This window comes from Numenius arquata, chromosome 3 (genome assembly GCF_964106895.1).
Source record: "Numenius arquata chromosome 3, bNumArq3.hap1.1, whole genome shotgun sequence".
NCBI lineage: Eukaryota > Metazoa > Chordata > Aves > Charadriiformes > Scolopacidae > Numenius > Numenius arquata.
The window spans coordinates 49584726-49597388 of NC_133578.1; the positions used below are offsets into that span (position 1 = coordinate 49584726).

Genomic DNA, 12663 nt, shown 5'->3' on the forward strand with positions numbered 1-12663 from the left:
CTCTGAGGCAGCGGGGCGGCCCGGCTGCTGCCACCGCTGGCCCGGGCGTCCCTCTCAGCAGCTCTCCCGCCGCCCTGGGCTGCGAGGAGCTGCCTCCCCCCCCGACCTCCGCCCGCCCGCTCTCCTCACAACGGGAAAGTATCAGCGATTGGGAGAGGGAGAAGAGGCCGGGCGGCAGAGGAAGGGCATCGGCGGGACGGGTCCCGCTGGCTGCGGATGACAGGGCCGCGGCGGAGGCTCCCGGCGGGGCGCAAGAGCCCGCCCCGCCTGCGCAGCCCGCTCGGGAGGCGGGTGGAGAAGACACCCCCGGTCTTTATCGCGGGTGTGCCGGCTCTCGGCGCCGCAGAGGAGCTTCCTCAGGGTAGGGGAGGAGGAGGGAGGCAGCGACTCGCAAAAGCCACCCTTCCCCTGCCCGAGCGCGCTCTTCCCGGCCGACGGCACCCGGCCGCTGGGGCCCGGCCCCTCCTCCCCTGCCGTTGGAGAGGTTGATTCCGTCCGCTCGACCCTTCTCCCCGCCGCAGCGCTCGACTTGGTTCAGCCCGGGGCAGGCGCTAGGAATAAGCCCTGTCCCCTTTGAAGAGCCCTCGGTTGAGGCTCCCCTTTCCCCTCCCCGCCCCGCTCCCGCCGCCGCTGCGCACTACTCGGTTCCGACTGGGCCCTCCCGCCCGGGTGGCGGCGGCGGCGGCTCGGCGAGTTCCTGCTCCCTGTGCTGGCTCGGCCGTTGGCGGCGGGAGCAGGAGGAGCAGCAGCAGCAGGAGGCGCAGGGGCGGCCGCGGCGGGAGGGGGGCTGTTGTGCAGCAGCCGCCGATGCCGCTGTGAGATGGCATCATTCTGCGCGGCGGCGGCGGCGGCGGAGCGCGGCGCGGAGGGGTGAGGAGCCGCCGCGGCGGCGGCGAGGAGGAGGAGGAGAAAAGGAAGAAAAAAGGTGGGAGGAAGAAGAAGAAGGAGGAGGCGGCGGCAGCTGTGAGGCTGCGAGCCACGGTAAGGAAACAAAACAGGCTGTGCCGCAGCCGTTTCGCTTTGCGGTCTGGCCCGGCGGAGCCCGGCCGGCCTGAGGAGAAGAACGGCTGCCGTTTTTTCCTCGCTCTTCGCCGCCGCCGTTGGGCCGCGGGGGCGACCAGGGCGGGGGGGGGGTGGGCTCCGGACGGGTGCGAGCTGCCCCTGTCACTGAGGGGCGGAGAGGAGGGGAATGGGCGTGGGGGGCTAAAATGGCGAAGGGAGCTGTGGTAAGGTCTCGGTCTCTGCTTTCCGGCACTTCCAACTCGTCGCAGCCCCCCCCGGGCACGGGGGGTGGCGGCTGTTGCTTCTCCCCTTTGGGTGCCCCCCGTTTGGTGCCTGGAGGGTTGCTGTGTTTCCCTGCCCCTCATGTGTGGAGGGGGCTGAGGGCCTCCTGGCCCGCACCTGGCCGGGGCAGGGAGGGTGGGTGCTGTGGTGAGGAGATGTGGAGGTGTGTGTGTGTGTGGGGGGAACAGGAGCGGAGGAGTGTCGTTGGTGTCCGGTGACAGGCGAATAACCTTGTTTATTCCTGTCCGCGGCCTTTCGAGGTGGGGGTGACTTGAGGGCTGAGTCCTGACCTGTGTCAACGCTGAGTGGATTGCGAGAGGCATTAGCCGCCGGGAGTCGGCGAGGCAGGTCCCCGGCCGGCCCTCGGCTCCCTTATCGGCGGGATGAAAGCGGAGGAGACGGATATTGTTGCGTTTCGGTTCACCTTCCTTTGGTGAAATTGGGGAGGGAGGAGGTGGAGAGCCGTTTCCCCCTCTGTAACGAGCCGCTGTCCCCCCGCTGGGTGTTTGTAGTGTGCCTCCTCTCAAGAGGTGACTGCTCCAGTTAGACATGTCTGCCAGCCTCTCTGGGTCCTCTTAGTGTACCTATCGCTCAGCAGACTGTGTGGATTCCAGACCTCAAAAGACCCGTTTATGTCGTTTATCTTTGTTTATGTTGTGCCAAAATGTTACAACGCGGTGTGTTTATTTATTTGGCTTTATTTGTAGTTGTCTTAGTTTTGGAACAATACCAGTTCTCATCCCAGTTTAACTAGGATGATCTGGCTCTGCTTTCAGACCTATAAATGTTTAAACTGTACATCAAAGAGAGAGAAGGACTTAACGCTATCTAATCATTTTAATGGGAGCTCTTCAGTGTTTGGATGAAACTGTAGCAAGATGTTTTCATATTTCATTCATATTTTCACATGGTACCCGTGTCATGTAGAAAGTCATCGGGATATTTTGCATTAAAAAAAAACCCAGGTTATGCAAGTTTAATAACACTGGCTTACTAGGTGATGCTGCCACTGACTGCAGGTGGCTGGCTCATATATGGTCATAGATGTAATAGACAGTATGGCCTTCGTAGTAATAAGATCCTCCCGTTAAAATTCGTATTCTGGTTTAATCCCTTTGTGATGTAGAGACAAACTGGTTATTGTTGGGCTGTGATAATGCTTCACTAGCTTGGACTGGCTTTTTAAATTTATTTTTAATTTCGTATGCTGCCTTCTCTGAGTCCATGTTGGTCAAGGTATAAACTGAATTATTATTTCTCATTGATTCAATACTTATAAAGTTTAAAGAAATCTTGCATAAAAGAAAATCTGAATGATTTTTCATTCTTTTGGGAAAAATTTTACAGTTGTAAAAGCACAGTTTATCTGGACTCTTGACAAAGATGCTTTCAAATGGGGCAAATAGAAATACTTTAAGCTGATGTTGCTTGTGAAACTGTGGGTATAGAATCCTTTTGTCACCTCTTTGGTGTGCATTTTGAACTATATTTTAAAGGCCTGATCCTATAAATGCTTCTAGCTTGAGTAACTTACCACTGTCAGTAGTCTTTTTCCAATGATACTGTAGAATAATTCCCTTGCATACATAATTATACTTGAAAAGATGAAAGCATTTTTACATGCCCGGGACTGATTTAATGTCTCGGTATGGGACACCCTGTTACCAAAAAGATATGGATTATTTTTGTTGGAAAAATAATTTATGTTTGTTGCTAAACATCAGTGATCAAAACATTGTAAGTCAGCCTGTGTGTTTTTGTTAAAAGGCTGGCAATACAGTTTAAATAATCACCTGTCTACAAGTGCTTCTTAAATTACGGGAACACTGACAGAGCCAACCCCTTTTCCTGAGTCTGTGGAACCCTTGGAAGAAGGAGGAATGTCTGCTAGTTCTGTTGCTTTTATCTTTCCAGATGAAGTTGGAAATTCCAATAAATGGGAATTTCTACCCACTTTCCTGTTTTTTCTTTTGAAAGAACGTGTGTGGGGCAAGAGAGATTTCTTTTGGTCTTTGGATACAAATAAGTGGGGGGGGTAAGGATCTATGGCAGGAAGTTGATACTGCATTCAGTTTCTTCATGCTTCAGCGTTCCTAGGCCATAAAACCACTAGATTTGAAAACTAAGGTACCATAATAAAAAAATCGTGACCTAACCCATGTTTATTAATTGGAAATGGCAACTATTTATGCACTTAGAGCAAACAGTCATTGTTAGCTTTAAAAACCCAAAACCCCAGGTTCATCCTAGAGTTTAATTGGGTGAAATGCAGATAATGAAGTGAGAAGGCTTGGAGAGGAAATGGATAGACAAAAACAATGAAAAAAGGGCTCCTGCAAACTATGCCTAAGTGATTCTTGGAAGTTATTTTGAACTTGCTTAAAAAGGTTCTCTTTCTTCACAAAGACTGAAGAGGAGTGAAGCTACTGTTAAAAATGTCCTATCTTTTAAGCTAGGTTAGTAGTGCTCTTACCTGCTTCTCCACAGTGTGACATTCACCTCAATTGAAAAAAAAAAAAAGGGCTCTCTAGCTCTGTATTAATTGCAAATGACTCGCTCCGTAGGAAAGCTGCTCCATTGTGCCTTCCTGTATTAAAGTCTGTGAACTGGGGCAGGGCTCCTCAGTTGCTGTAGTACTGTTGGATTAACCACAGTCCTGTCATTTTTGCTGTCCTTGTGAAACTTGTAAACCACAACTGCCGAACTCTTCCTTTGAATTTTGAGTTACACAACGTATAGCGATATTCTTCTGAGTTGCTTTGTTGTATGTACAGATGCAGACAATAGGAGTTGGTTACACCCAGGTCCTTCTTGAAAGATTTGTTTTCATTGCATCAGTAGCCCACTTTCTCTGGGTGTCAGATCATATTTATCAGAATCTTCTGACATTCTCCTGTAGTGACATAAAATAGTCATAGGTAAGAACCATTGGAAGTATGGGAGATCTCACTTCTGTTTTCTTGAAGGAAAATGATATGGCTGGTGAGAGGAATCTCCTCTTCCTCACCAGCAGGAGTTGGAGTATCCAGAAGAGGCATTCCAAAGACTTGTCGAAAAGATGTTAGTAGTAGTACATCTTTTTTTTTTTTTTTTTTTTTTTTTCCCTCGTAGAACAGTGGCCTGGCATTGATTTTGCTAAAATTTGCTACAGTACCTTTTAAGACTTGAGTTTTTGTTCTTAGTTGCTTTCTGTAAGTGAAAAGTTATATTTGCTGCTTATTGGGATATGTTTTTGCTGTGTTGGAGGACCTAATAGTTTAACCAGAAGCATACTTAAGTATAGCTCTGTTTTGCAAGCGTAATGTTGCCTTACAGAGGAATACGAGAGATTTCAGGGAAGCTATCAGCTGTCAGAGTTACAGTATGTCAGAATTATTTACCTGGGAGAATGCTGTGGGGGATGTCTGTGTGAGTGTTTTTTGTGTTTGTTTTTTTTTTTTTTTTAATAATTTCTTAGCATTTCAGGGAAAATATGTCAAGGAAACCTTTATGCTCATGTTACATGTAGGTCTTAATAGCTATTACACATATGGTATGTAGTGTGAAGCAATTAATCATTGCAGGTTTGCATGACTGTACACTGCTGTGGTTCTGTAACAACAGATACGTAGCAAACAAATGATTTTTTTTTTTTTTTATTCCCTCTCCCCGTAGTCAATGTTGAGGGTTGTGAAAGCTTGTAATCTAGTGTACAGTTTGATAATTCAGTATTGTCAAAAAAGCACTTTCAAAATTGTATTGAACGAGAATATGGATTTGGATTTAGCTTATAAATTTTACTGACTTTGAAGAAGAAAGTGAAATTTACTTAGCTGGTTCTGTTATTTTATAATGCCTTTTAAATAAAATAAAGTCTTTAATAAAAATTAGAGTGAAGCATGAGTTTAACAAAGCAGATTACATTCTTGGGCTTTTGAAACTTTTTTTTTTTTAATTAATCACCGTTTTTCTTATTGCTGGACTATGTTAGAGATGCTTATGTTCTGCTTTGACTAGGGTCTGAGCGTACTTAAGCATAACCAGTTCAAAACCTGAAGACTTCTTAACATTCTCACTCTTAAGGATGTTAACTTTGAGTGATGTAACTAGTACGGCCAATAGTCTTTTCTTTAGTAGTGAAGTTCAGGAAATTCAGCCTCTGATGTCTAATCTTCCGTTGGCTCAAATAATTTCAGAATTTTTTTCAAATATAAATATCTGTTACTAAAAACACAGTAGGACATTCTCTTGATTTGTCTTATGTGTAATCGGCATTGAGAACACAAATGCCTGTTCGTAACTGACCTTCTCAAGTAGTTCTAGTGGCGGAGAATTACACCATCTACTTTTTTTCTGTTAGGATTTGAGAGTTACCTTGCTGAAAATCATTGTGGAGATGGAGGAAAACAATTTAAAAAAATGACAAGACGAGGCTGTCACATTTTAAAAGTAAACAGCAAAATAATTTTATTTTACACGTTCAAGTGTCTTCACCTTGCAGCCTGAAGTGGGCAGAAGAGAGCTCTTGTCTGTGCTTCTGTCAGTACAGACAAAAAAAAGTACAGTCTGCACACATTTCTAGTTACTGGGGTTTCTAACCAAGATTTTTTTGCTAGAAGCTTTTAAATGGATCAAGAGATTAGCAGGAAAAGACCTTTAAAAAAGAAACAAATGAAACCTTTTATGTGCTCCCGTATAGGTGGGTGAAAACTATGAGAGAACTTTTTGGATTGTATGTGCATTTCAAGGCAGCCAGTGATTTCTCAGTATAAACCAAATCAAAAAAGTTGTAGTTTTAGAACAGGGAAAAGTAAACAGGAAAGATAAAGTTCATAATCTGTAAAACTGCACAATATACTTAGGCATCAGAAGAGAAAAAGAACACGTGTCCAGTTTTGAACACAGTGCTCTGCTAGCACTTGAGGAATTCAGTAAGCTGTTAGGTTGGGGTGGTTTTTGGTTTTGTTTTTTTTTGGTTGTTTGTAGGCATGAACTTAAACTGCTGAACAGATCAGGGTACATTGTCTTAAAAACTGACCTTATTGGATTTAGCTCTTTTGCATTTTCTAGTATACAGAGTGACATTACAGTATCTCTGTGTAAATGTAACAGTCAAAAATTAAAATAAAATAGAAGAGGAAAGCTAAATAGAAGATGAAGAGCAACAGGATTGCCAGACTTCCCTTTTTTCTTCCCCTTAGATTGGAAGTGTGGAAGCTGCTTTTTCCTAGATTTCAGTTCCCTTAATTCCTTTGTTCCTAGCACTTTTTATTTTCCACTTCCAGCAACCTTCTTACACTGATAGCTTTTTAAAAAGTGATCACTGTCTTACTATATTATCTGGAAAGATTTATTTTTTTTTTTTTATATAAAAGAAAAAGAAAGTGTATTTTTGGCTTCTGCATGCAAGCTAAGAGGACAGGAAAAAATTCAGTTAGTATTGAAAAATATGGTAGAAGACTGATATTTGTGTGTCATTAAAAATATATATTAAATCTCTGAATGTTTTGTGAGAGATTGCTGACAAAGCTGTGCTGTCATGGGATGGTGAGTAAAACTGCATTGTTAAGGGAATAGCTATGGGGAAGAAAACTAGTTGGAGTCTTAGTTCGTAACATTTCAAAAAGAGTGCTACTAATGAACTGGTAAAATCTGTATGCGGTGAAATTATTTATAGATTAATGGAAGTAGAAACTTCAGAGAGATGTAACAGGGGCTAGTTTAATATTTGCTGACAGATACATTTTTGTGTTAATGTCTGAAACCTAATGCACATTGGAAGGAGCAGCTAGAACTGTTCATCAAGATGGTGTGTAAATTAAGTATTTGGTAATAAGAGCCTAACATAATGATGGATTGCTTTATGAAAATGTCCCATTGGGAATGGAATAAAAAGTAAATGTTGAAATGTATTAAGACTATAACATACAAATACACTTATGTATTATTGTATGGCAAATCGTTCTGGTACTATGTGAAGACTTCCTAGCTGTAGCTCTTTTACAAATGGCCTGTTGTTTGTATTCCATCTTTAATCAGGAAAAAATAACTGATTTGGAGAAAACGGTTGGAATAGTACTGCTCCTGTACAAATAGAATGGAAAATGTTTATTTTTAGCATAAGAAGTAAAGGGAGAGGAGGCCTCCAGCAGAGACCTACAGAACCTTGAATAGAATATGAATAAATTTCAGCCTGTGTTTTTAACCCTCTGTCATACAACTAAACAGGGAGGTGCTAGAACACGCTTAGAAAAGTTGAGTAGGGTAGTCTATCAAGAAGTAATTCTTCCAAGTTCGGTTGGGATTGGTTGGTGTATGATTCAATATAAAGAATAGATTGTTACACAAACAAGGAGAAAATCTGTTGCTAAGTAATAGGAGTTTTAATAAAAAAGATTATACAGATTGTACTTGAGTGCATAAACTAAGCACATCTTTAAATACTTCCTATGACCAAGTTAGTCTAGACTGGCCACTACAGCCTTTCTTGGATTTTTTTTTAATAAACTACCACAGAGAGCTTATTTTCAGATTTGGCTGATATTGTCTATTTTGAGTAAATATATTATGCTGGTTGCTTCAGTTTCAAAGCTTGAAAGTTCATAAGAAATTAGAATTAGATTAAATAAATCTGTATTACCAGAGACACACACTTTGGGCTTATTTTCCTGTATACTTGAAAATTTTGTGTTTCAATCCCTCCCTGTTAACAGAAGGGAAATAAGAACAGATGTTTATTGACACCTCCCCCCCCCAGCTTAAAAGCTGATGGTTTCAAACGTTGATGTAGAAGATGTAGGAATAGAGTAAAGAATGAAACAGACAACATCATGATGCCACTGTTTATATCCACGGTGCGTTCCTGTCTTGAATGAGTGCTTCGTGCATTTTTTCATCTTTTCCGCTTTTTCCACCCTGTCTCAAAAGGTACATAGTAGAGCTGGAGAAGGTAACGAAGGAGGACAGCAAGAATGATTGGTTTATATGAAAGAAGACTTATGACTAAAGATTCTTAATACTCTTCAGCCTGGAAGACCGGTGTGTTGATCATATCATGCAAGTGGAGGTTATGTGGATAAAGGATGCTGAAGATGCTTTTCCATTTCTTGTCGTTCCTCTGTCTCTGATATCTACCCTCAAAAGTTCCTTGAAAATCAACATGAATAAAGGAAATATTTTTGAAAATTGACTTCTTTCAGTGGGGAGTTGGATGACCTTTTCTGTGCAGTTTTTGTAGTCGCTGGGTTTCAAGGCAGTGTTGTTCTCAAGAATTAACTCTCAGTGATTTAAGGTGATTTAATTTAGCCTTTAGCTTTTCACCAGAAAGGATGCTGACCTTCATGAGAGTATCTGCATTTCTCATCTCTATCTGTTCACCTAAAATGAAAATAATTAATATTTGAAACACTGTTTTACTACAACAGTTAAGTAGTTTTCTTATAGCCCAGTAATTCCTTTGTAACACTGAGTTAAACTTAATATGAAATGTATAGATATGGTCCAGTATTGGCCCTTGAGAAGTCAAGCTTTGGGCTCTTCTGGTAAGACTTACGTGTCACTCATTTTTGTGTTCTCAACTTGTCATTTTTGTGTAGTTAAATTCTGGAATCAGATTAACTCAGATTAGAATCATATCGGAAAATAATTAGTAGAAGCAGGCAGCTTTTTAAGAAGAGGACAGGCATGTTTTAGTGCTTTAACATGAGATTGACAGCTGGAAAGAGGCCTGCATAGCACATTTCAAAAAGCAAATATTCAGAGAAAAGAGTGAGAACATGCAGCGAATTCTGCTTACACCTCTTTGAGCTGTTTTTTGAGATTGAGTTACTGGAGGGAGGTGGATTGCATCAAACCTCACTGCCGAAAAATGTTCAAAGACCCTTTCTGCCATTTTAGCCCGTAATGCTTAGTAGGTTTCTCTTTCTCCTCTTCTTTGAACTGTTGTTTTCTACTGACTTAGCAGAACAATGGGGAGACTGGGAGACTGTTTTATGAGGCAATATTAATGTGTTTCCCGTTACTGGTATTCCTTAGTCATGGTTTCTTCATATTGCCACAAGAGCAAGGGGTAGGGTGTAACAGAAACAGCAGCCCTCTTGATTGACATCTTCAATGTTTTTGAATTTGTCGGTTTGTTAATTTTGCTGTGACTACAGCAGAGATGTACTTATGGTAGTCATGGCTATTGTGACTAATTAAGGTGGTGGTGACAGGCACGAATTCTTATGAGTGGATTTTGTAAGCTATCTGAGCACTCCTGGTATGTGCTCAGGCTGCCTGCCTGTTCTGAAGCCCTTACTTCTCAATTTTCCATATTGTTAATATGGAAATAGTATTTAATATGGAAGTGCCTACATGTAACTATGGTAAGGTTTTCATTTTGCAGTGTAGGTATAATAAAATTAGCCCATATTTTAGAGCTTATTATATTCTTAGTATATTACTTTATTAGTATTACTATATTTATTACTATATACTATTATTTAGTATATTACTTACTATATTACTTTACATTGCTCTTGCTGCAAGTCTGATAAACAATAGTTTATATAAACTTTTAGGATTATTTATAGTAGCAGGCAACCCAGAGGGGTTAAAGACTAATGTGTAGCTAGAGTAATTATGTATTCTGGCAGCTATGAAGGCTCTTCAGCTGAATATTAAAGTAAGGGAGAAAAGAGTCTTCCCTAATTTCTTGACATATGTGTTGGAGTGACAGCCTTTATCTACCATTGTTCTGCTCAATGAACAGAGCCTAGAGTTTGTTTATTATTTCACTGTGCATGTGGTCCTATATGTAATACACAGAGGAGGGATTGTTATCATTACTTGATATTGTGGTAGGGCCTAGAAGCACCATCATGATTAAGATTCACAAGCGAGGTGTACCCTAAATATTTTGCCCGTAAGTTGCTCTGTGAGCAGTGGAACTAGGCTTCATACAAATCTTTCTCACATCGCAAATCTCTTTTCCTTTGCTGTCCTTGACCCTTCTTGCTTGTAAAAGCCACGATGCACAGCTCCAGCTCAGGCTGATTCAGAGCTGTGTCTGTAGGGATTGTGTAGCCTTTGAGCCAGGCAGCACGGGTAGCCCGAGTTCGTGCTGCAACCCTTTGCTCAGCAACGCAGGAAATGTTTGGGTTTTTTTTTTTTTTTCCTCTACCTAGCTGTTGAATTTCATGAAGCTCGTGGGAACTTACTGTATCAGAGGATGTTACTTCTCAGTTTATTTTAACTAAATCTGGTGGTGAACAGATTCATTTAGAGGGATGGAGGTGAAGAGTGGGAAGAGGCAGGTGGACAGTATGAATCATACATGTGATGCTTGCTTGAGAAATCGGGCTAAAAAGGTCTTTGCTAGTCTGAGTATAAGGCAAAGCAGAACAGGCAGATGTGTGCAGTGGAATCGTAGTCTCATTTGTTTGGACCTCCTGCATAACACTCTGAAAAACAGGTTTTTTTATATAAAAAAATCTATAATTGTGCTGTATTTTTTCTTAGATCCTAATATGATGCTGGCAATATCTTGTAGCTAATGCATGGATCAGTACTGCAGCATCTGAAACAATTGTCAGTGAATGTGCTTGAAAAAATACAGAAAACAAGATATTTTTGTATGTAGCTTGCTCACCCTGCCAATATGAGTGGACGAAGATTGGTTTTCTGGAGTGGAGGGTGGGAACTGCATACGGGTTGGCTTAAGAAAGATAAATACAGCAATGTTTGTATCAAACCTGGTGCGTGAAGAATATTAGAATGTGTCCAAAGGAGGGCAGAAAAGATGGTTTGACTTAGATGGCATGACTTATGAGGAGCAGCTGAGGATCTTCAGCTGCTTTTATATGTTCAGCTTAGAAGCAGAGAAGGAGGTACTGATCATAGAATCAGAGAATCATCTAGGTTGGAAAAGACCCTTGGGATCATCGAGTCCAACCATCTACCCTACTCTACAAAGTTCTCCCCTACGCCATATCCCCCAACACCACATCTAAGCGACTCTTAAACTCATCCAAGGATGGTGACTCAACCACCTCCCTGGACAGCCTGTTCCAGTGTCTGACCACTCTTTCTGTGAAGAATTTCTTCCTAATGTCCAGTCTAAACCTACCCTGTTGCAGCTTGCAGCCATTCCCTCTTGTTCTGTCGCTATTTGCTTGTGAGAAGAGACCAGCACCAACCTCTCTACAGCGTCCTTTCAAGTAGTTATAGAGAGTGATGAGGTCTCCCCTCAGCCTCCTCTTCCTCAAACTAAACAGTCCCAGCTCCTTCAAACGCTCTTCATATGATTTGTTTTCCAGGCCCTTCACCAGCTTCGTTGCCCTCCTCTGCACTCGCTCCAGCACCTCGATATCTCTCTTGGATTGAGGTGCCCAAAACTGGACACAATACTCCAGGTGTGGCCTCACCAATGCTGAGCACAAGGGGACAATCGCTGATGTCGTGGTGTCCAGGGAAAGGATGTGTGGGAATGGCTTGAAACTGTGTCAGGGGAAGTCTAGATTGGATATTTGGAAAATGTTTTTCGCTGATAGGGTGGTCATACCCTGGAACAAGCTCCCAAGGGAAGTGGTCATGGCCCCAAGCCTCTTGGTGTGCAAGAATAGAATAGAACATTTCAGTTGGATGGGACCTACAACAATCATCTAGTCCAACTGCCTGACCAGCTCATAGCTGACCAAAAGTTAAAGCATGTTAAGGGCATTGTGCAAATGCCTCTCTCCAGGAAGCCTGTTCCAGTGTTTGACCACCCTCTGAAGAAATGCTTCCTGATGTCCAGTCTAAACGTCCCCTGGCACAGCTTTGAGCCATTCCCACGCACCCTGTCACTGGATCCCAGGGAGAAGAGATCAGTACCTCCCTCTCCACTTCCCTCCTCAGGAAGCTGTAGAGAGCAGTGAGGTTGCCCCTCAGCTTCTTTTTCTCCAAACCAAGCAAACCCAAAGTCCTTGGCCACTCCTCGTAGGAAATGCCTTCCAGCCCTTTCATCAGCCTTATTCTCCTTTTCTGGCTGCTTTTAAGGACCTTCATATCCTTCTTAAATTGTGCGGCCCAGAACTGCACACAGTACTTGAGGTGAGGTTGCACCAATGCTAAATACAGTGGGATAATCACCTCTTTTGACTGGCTGGTTCTACTGCGTTTGATGCACCCCAGGATGGGGTTTGCCCTCTTGGCTGCCAGGGCACACCGCTGACTCATGTTGAGCCTGCTGTCAACCAGCACCCCCAGATCCCTTTCTGCAGGGCTGCTCTCTCCCAGTTTATACTTGTGCCTGGTGTCACTCCATCCTGGGCACAGAATCTGGCACTTGGACTTTTTAAATTTTATCCCATTAACTGTTGCCCAATGCTCCAGTCTATCTAGATCCTTCTGCAAGGCTGCCTGTCCCTCAGGAGAGTC

The 12663-nt window shown here is 42.9% G+C and overlaps 1 protein-coding gene across 1 annotated transcript in view; it reads left to right on the top strand.

Moving 5' to 3' along the window:
• Positions 1-716: 716 nt before the first annotated feature.
• Positions 717-12663, top strand: part of WWP1 (WW domain containing E3 ubiquitin protein ligase 1) — a 74391-nt gene continuing 62444 nt past the window's right edge. Inside the window, exon 1 of the mRNA XM_074146058.1 lies at positions 717-981. The gene's annotated coding sequence lies outside the window, so the exon portion shown is untranslated. The remainder of the gene's footprint in view (positions 982-12663) is intronic.